At 64.4% G+C, this 7,314-nt stretch overlaps 1 long non-coding RNA gene across 1 annotated transcript; it reads left to right on the top strand.

The window, feature by feature from the left end:
* The first annotated feature begins 403 nt into the window (after positions 1 to 403).
* On the top strand, positions 404 to 4,667 carry LOC149523241 (uncharacterized). The gene is made up of 3 exons (XR_016347258.1): positions 404 to 643; positions 4,039 to 4,191; positions 4,550 to 4,667. It is a non-coding gene; the product is annotated as an uncharacterized LOC149523241 (long non-coding RNA).
* Positions 4,668 to 7,314: the final 2,647 nt, after the last annotated feature.

Below are 7,314 nucleotides of genomic sequence, written 5' to 3'. Positions count from 1 at the left end.
CAAGTGCGGTATGCCTACATTACCCTCCTAGTTCGAACTAGCGGGGTAGTGTAGACATACCCTCAGGTCCTTGCAGTGCCTGTGCAAGACCGAACCGATAAGCAAGGGGCCATTTGGGGGCTGGGGGCAGTCGCTCTGGGGAGCTGGAACCCCTGGATTTCGTTCATCAGGCTGCGCCCCAAGCTCCCCTTTGCTCCCCTCATTTGCAGCATGGCCAAACGTTTTCGGCTGTGGTTCAAGAAAGCCCTGAAGATGGCCCCAGGGCCGGTGGGGAGCAGCTTCTCCGTCCCCGCGGGCGGGGAAGCTGGATCCCACCAGCTCGGGGCGACTCGCCCACCGGCCAGGCCCCCCCGGACCTGGCTCCAGAGGCGGCTGGGCAGGCGGGACCCAGCCCAGCGGGGAAGCCGGGTAGGGTGGCTCCGGGGCCTCCTCTGTGGAGAGAAACACCTGCCCCGGGAGCCCAGCCCCCATTACCACCAGGGGGCATCGCCCTGCCCGGCCCCCGGGGACCTGCCAGTCTCCGGGAGCCCCCAGCCCGTCGCTCCCCGCACCAGCCCCTGCAGCTGTGGGTCCAGGTCCGTCAGCAGCAGCGCCTGGGCCTCCAGCTGCAGCCGGGCCACCTCCTGCAGCCGCTCAGACCCAGGTGAGGGGCCGTGAACACGCTGGGCCCAGGGGCTCACCCACTACCCGGGGGGGCAGCCCCAGTGTCTGCCCCGCACCCTGGGCAATGGATGGGGGCGGGGGCTGCTTGGCTCTCTTGTTCCTGGTGGGGGCTCTGCTGAGGGCGTTGGCAGATGTGAGGGTGGCAGGGGGATGGGTCCCTACGAGGGGCGTGTGGGGCCCAACCTGCCCTGGGTCCCTGACATGGGGGCGCGTGACCCCTGCTGCCCGCTGGAGTCACCCTGGTCCCTTCCCTCCCGCACAGAGCCCCCCTGCGCCTCGGCGGAGCTCTGCCAGGAGTGGGTGGACTCCCGGGTGGAGGAAGGGGCCATCTATGACATCGAAGAGCAGCTCCACACCCGGGACACGGTAGGAACCTTCTCCACACGGGGGGGACCCGAGATTGTCCGGCCCCTTCCCAGCACGTCCCCCCCCCCTCCGGGAGGGGCTTGTCCCTGGGGATCCCCCTGGGGCCCCTTCTCCTGCATGACCTGGGCCCCCCAAGCTGGGGGCTCTTGTCATGCACCAGCTGGGCCCCCAGAAGCCTGAGGCAGCAGTTGGGGGGGAGTGCGGATGCTTGGACAACCGGAAGCTCCCACCTCCACTCCTGGGAGGCCTGAGCCCTGCAGCTGTCCGTGGGGGGCAGGCAGGCCCCAGGCTCACAGACTCTCTCTGGGGCGCAGAGCCCAGCCGCCCTGCAGCGGTTCCTCTTGGCCATCCCCCTCGCCTGCCTCGCCGCCCTCCAAAGGGGCGAGGACACCCTGGCGCCGCGCTGCTGCAAGGACACCATGATGGCCAGGATCGTTGTAAGCGAGTCGCGGCGGCCGGGAGGAGGGGAGGGGATACGTGGGGTGGACGCGGGTCTGCCTGGGCCATGGCGGCGGGTGGGGGTGCTGGAAACGGGATGGGTGGAGCCAGGAGGGCTGGAGGTGGACATGGGGAGGGTGGGTGGGGATGCTGGAGGAGGGAGGGACAGAGAAATGGGGCAGGTCTGGGGTGCCGGACAGGAAGGGGGATTCGGGACAGGGAGGGGTCTCCCCGGGCCATGGGGGGCTGGAAGGGAGCCGAGCGGGCTGCTGGGGATGCGCCTGGGGAGCAGGGATGAGGAGGTTCAGAGGCTGGTCACCAGGGCAGGGAGGGGCAGGAGACGGCCTGGGGACAAGGATTGAGCTGGTCCCGGTTTGGGAGGGGGGTGCTGGGAGGGGCCCTGTGTCGGGCAGGGGGGCTACAGGGCAGCGGGAGGCAGTGGGGTTGGATCCTGCTGGGTGGGGGCGCTGGCCGTGTGAGCGTCTCTTGGGGGCCCAGCCTCACACGCCCCTTTGTCTCCTTGGGTCTCCCAGGAGATCATGGAGGACTCGCCCCCCCCGCTGGTCTTGGCCGACTGCCTCAACGCCGCCTGCAGCCTCAGGTACCGACCCCCCCCCCCCCCCGCCGACTCCCCCCAGAGCAGATCCCCTGGCCAGGGAGTGGGAAAGTCTCTGTCTCCTGCTGCTGAATTAACAGTCTCTGCCCCTCTCTCCTGCCAGCACCTTGCAGCCTCCCCTGCGGGCCCAGCTCCTGAGCCCCCTGCTGACGGCGGCCGTAGGACAGACTGTGTCTGGGGACTGGCAGCAGGAGCCCATCCACACTCAGGTACGTCCCTCCGGGCCCTGCTCCCGGGCTGGGCTGGAGCTCCAGAGAGGAGTGGGGGGGGGGGGGGGGTGGCAGAGGGAGGGAAGAAGCTGCAGGTTTGGATCCTTCCCTCCAGGGTTCCCGTTGCTTTCCCGGGGGGCCCGTCCCTTCCATGCCCAGCCTGGGCTCCTCCCTGCTCTGCGAGGCGGCTCAGACCCTGCTCTAGGCTGGACCCCGGAGCCAGAGGGTGGCCTGGATTCCCCAACCCCCCTCTGACCCAGGGCTCCCCCTTGTCTTGCAGCAGTTCATCCGGGCCCTTCCCTACGACCTCCAGGCCCTACTGGCGAGCCTCCTCGCCGAGTCCCCAGACACCGCCCGGCTGCAGCTCATAATGGAGGTGAGCCCCGTGGGGGGGACGGGGCCATTGTCCCTGCTTCCTCGGGGGGGGGGGGGCGAGAGAGGAGCAGTGTCAGTGGCTGGGGGGGGCACAGTCCGAGAGGAACCCCAGGCTCTGCCCAGAACCGGCACCTCCCTACGGGTCCTGACCGGCCTCTTTCCCCCCCAGCACCTGAGCCCGTGGCTGGAGTCCCGCCTGCCCCAGGAGCGAGCCAGGGCCCTTGGCAGCACCACGGCCCTGCTGGGAGTCGCCACCACCCTCCCGGGGTTTGACGTAAGTGACCTCGGAGCCGGGGGGTCTGGGGCTGCAGGGCGCGGGGCTGGGAGCGTCCCCGGGAGGCAGAGGCAGGGCCGGGAATGGGCCGGGAATGGGCCGCGTTCTCCTTTCCCCGGGGAGGGGCGACCCTGGGCCCTTCAGGGGGGCTCTTGAGGGACTGGGCCTGGGGACTGGGGAGTGGCCGTCAGTGGATCCCCTTGTTCCACCCCCGGAGTGACCCTTCAGTCGGGGCCATTGCTCAGGGTTGTCTCCTCGCAAGGCCGGCCCCGCCCCGCCCCGGGAGGTGTCTCTGTCCGTCCCCCGAGCTCAGGCCCGCCTCGGCGGCCGTTTGCATGGGACGTGCAGCCCCAGGATGCTGAGGGACCCCCCCTCTTCTCTCCCCTCAGAACTCCGCCGACTGGCCGAGGATGGGTCACCACGTGGCCCAGCTGGGCCTTTTTATTTCGGACCCATCCGAAGACGTCAGCCGGCTGGCCCGGGAGGGGGTGCACAGCCTGTATCAACTCCTCCTGCACCACAGGGGTAAGGAACCCAGCCGGGACCTGGGCCCCAGGGACACCCTGAGGGTGCCGGCGGCGGGGGGAGGGGACCCAGCCCTTTTCCCCCAGACTGGCCCAAGGGGGGATGCGTCCCTCTGTGTTCCCCTTCTGCCCCCTGTGCCCCTCCATTTGCCCAGGGATGCCTGCAGGGACCCGTGGGAGGGGAAGGGCTCAGACCTGCCAGCAGAATGACCCTGTTGTGTCTCTTGCAGGCCTCAACATCCACCAGGCAGAGGACCTGTGGTGCAGACACTACTACAAAGAAAGATGGGTCCTGGCTCACAGCAACAGCGTGAGGGTGGGAGAGGTAAGGACGCGCTGGCAGGGCAGGGCAGGGCTCGGGGGTGGGGCTGGCTGGGGCCCTCGTGGGGGTAGGAGGGTCTTGGGGGCAGGAGGAAGCTGTGACCTGGGGCAGGGGTTGGGGTGCCGGGTGAGGAGAGCGTCTGGGTGCAGGGTCTGGAAGGGAGTTTGGGGGAGGAGGAAGCTGTTTTAGCCCCAGGAGTTGGGGCCGGGCTCTGGGCCGTCAGCTGAAACCTCCTGTGCTCTTGATTTCAGGTCTTTGGGCAGCTCTTTACACCAGAGCAGGAGAACTGCTTTTTGGACAAGGCTCTGCTCGCTGCCCGCTCCCCCCTGCGGCGCCCCAGCCAGGCCGGGCTGGTCCTGGCCCACGCCCTGCATGGGCAGGCCCATCAGCTCCTGGAATACATGGTGAGCAGCCGGAGCAGATCAGGAGAGTGGGGCAGGGCCAGGGTCTCCTTCCCATCCCCTCAGGGAGTCCCCCGCCCCTTTCCTCAGGCTGCCCCCACCCCACGTCCCTGCTGGCAGAATCCCTCCTGCCCCTGCGAGCGTCCCTGGGGGTGGGGGAGGCTCTGAACACAGAAACTGTCCTAGGAGGCGGGAGGGGGCCGAGGTGTCAGGAGCTCTGGGGGGGGGGGGGGTCAGGAGCTCACCCTGCGGGCCTGACGGGGGGTGACCAGAGAGCAGGGGGGAGGAGGGTGGAAATGCTGGGGGGCCAGTTCCCCTGAGTCCCCAGGGATGAATGTGACGGATTCTGCTTCCCTTGCAGCAGGAAGACACCCAGTGAGAGCAGCAAGAGCTGAGGAGCCAGCAGCTGCGTCCCCCTCCCCCCAACCCTCCCAATTGTATTGAATTGTATTTACATTCTCATTAAACAATGTTTCAAAAAACATTTGGATCAGGCTTGGTCAATAATTTGTAATGGGGGGGCCATTTTGGCAACTGATCAAGGGCCACATTTCTACCGAGGGCTTTGGGGTCTGGGACGGGGTGGTTGGGTGCAGAAGGGAGCTTAGGGGTGGAGCCTGGGTGCAGGGGGGGGGTATGATCTGGGGCGGTGGATAGGGGTGCAGGGTCCAGGAGGGGGTATGGGCGCAGGAGAGGACTCTGGCCTGGGGGAGGGGCTCTAGAGGGGTGCAGGGTCAGGGAGGGAGCTGTGACCTGGGTGAAGGGGGAGCAGAGGGTTTGGGGGAGGGGGTGCGGGTGCCAGAGAGGAGTCTGGCCTGGGGGAGGGGTGTCGGGGGGTGCAGGGTCAGGGAGGGAGCTGTGATCTGAGGGAATGGGGGACGCAGGTTCAGGTGGTCGCCTGGGACAGGCAGTCGGGGAGGGGACGTGGGCGCCAGGGGCAGGCTCTGGCTGCGGAGGTGCCTACCTAGGCAGCTGCGTATGGGGGAGCCCGACTGTCACCTGAGGGGATGGGGGAGCTCAATTTTCAACTGTGGGGAATGGAGGAAATACTGTGGAGTGGAGGGAGCGAGATGGGGGGCTGAATTGTTCCCGGAGGGGAGATCTCCCTGGCTTGGGGGGAGGGGCGTTTCCAGCAAAGCCCTCACATAAGAGGGGGACAGACGGGGGGAGGGAGAGGACGGGGATGGGCAGGGCAGGTGGAAATGGGGAGGGGCAGGAGAAGGGAAGGGGGAGGAGATGGAGGAGAGCCGGGGATAGGAGTGGGGGCGGGGATGAGGAGCAGGACAGAGGCAGGGCAGTGGTGGTGATGGCTGAGCGATGAGAACAGCTCGCAGGGAGCTTAAAGCCAGCAGATGCTTTTCGGCAGAGTTGCCATTTGCCCTGGCGGCTTTGCCAGAATAGCTGTGCCAGCGGGGGGGGGGGGGCTTTTGCCACTCACCCAAGCCAAGCCAGCTGTGGCGGCAAAGCCTTGTGATGTAACCTAAGCCCTTGGCAAGGTCGGGATCAACCTGCTCTGACAATTTCTCGGACCGGCGGGTTGAGAAACAAGGATCGTGCAGGGAGATGGGGATGACTAGGAAGCGAATCCAGGTGTGGGGGGAATATCCTGCGTTGGAGGGTCAGTCGATACCTCCGCCTGCCACTGTCTGCCGGGGCTCTGCCCGCAAGATGGAACCAACAGCTGAGTTTGCTTTTCTGCCCCGTCGTGGGCACAAAAGGCCCAGAGCAGCCTCCTGCTATCTTGGAGGAAAGGGGCCAAAGTTCAGGAAGCAGGTGCCAGGCTGGGCTGGAATCCGCGAGCTCCGCTTTTGCTTTGCCCTTCCTGGAAGCTGGGCTGCAGGTGAGTGGCGGTTTCATCTCTGCTCTTGGGGTGTTTCTTGTGGGTTCCGAGTGTGGATCTGAGAGGGGCTGCGCAGGGGCAGTGTCATGAACGAGCTGTAAGCGTTACAGCCCCTTCTGCGCAGGCTGGCTCCAGCCTCCCGTCTGTCTCCAAGCCCTGGGGGAGAGGCGGGAGGCCAGCAGCATGGCCTAGTGGAGGGGGCAGGGGGTTGGGTGTAAGAACTCCCGGGTTCTAATCTAATGCCACCTAGTGACTAAGGCACAGAGTTGTGTGTTAGACCCTTGCTCCTCAATTCTGCGCTCACTCTCGCGCTGGTGACCTTGGAGAGGCCTTTCAGGTCTCCCTTTCCCTGTCCATCAAAGGCAGGCAAGTGCGATGTAATGCCCTGGAGCAAGTGCTTTGGGACGTGTCGCACAAGTGTGCCTGGCTCACAAGCGTGTCAGCACAGGTGTGTAAAAGCGTGACGAAGGCTTTGAGATCGATGCCGAAGGCTTGTGAGGCTGTGGCTGGCCAAGTGAGAGGGAAATGAAAGGTCAGAGCTTGGTCAGTTAGATTTTATGGTAATACACTGAGACGAAGCACTTTGGGCGTATATACGATAATGTCTTTCCAAGTGCGTTAGTTCAAGCCGTGTCCTAGGAGCCAAGAGGTGAGACAAACATGCTTGGTCCTGTCTCGGTGCAGGGGTGGACTAGATCAGTGCTTCTCGACCAGTGGTACGAGTCCCCTTAAAGGTACTCAAGAGATGTCTGGGGGACACGTCAACACAACTGAAATTTGGAGAAAACTGAATTTTAGTTTTCAGTTTGACAGCGCTTTATTCTTTTTGTACCTTTTACACCCAAAAATGCCATCGCCCGCCCGGCTACGATGCAGTTGTTTAAACAAATGTGTTGCAACGGTAGAAAAAAATTGTGTGTGTCTGAAAACTGTAGGTACTGGGGGTACTTACAAATTTTTTTTAAAGGGGGTACATTATAAAAAAAGTTTGCGAAACACTGGACCTATCATGGTCCCTTCCACTCAGACTTTTCTATGATTCTGTGACAGGGCTGGGCGATAATTTTCAGAAGGGGGCCACTTAATGGATTTTGGTATGGGGTCATAGGCCGGCTCCACCCACAGAAGGGGCGGAGCCTGAGGCAGAAGGGGCGGTGTTGTGGACTAGCCCACCCTCAGAGTTCTCCGTGGCTGAGGCTTTCAATTAAAAGCACAGAAAAGAGCTCACAGATTTGCCACTACTGGCAGCTGTCCAGCGTGGCTACAGCTTTTTAAAGGGCTCGTGG

Source organism: Pelodiscus sinensis, chromosome 18, assembly GCF_052426305.1.
Source record: "Pelodiscus sinensis isolate ZL-2025 chromosome 18, ASM5242630v1, whole genome shotgun sequence".
Taxonomy (NCBI): domain Eukaryota; kingdom Metazoa; phylum Chordata; order Testudines; family Trionychidae; genus Pelodiscus; species Pelodiscus sinensis.
Note: the sequence above shows the minus strand (reverse complement) of the source record. Positions and strands in the feature narration are given on the sequence as shown.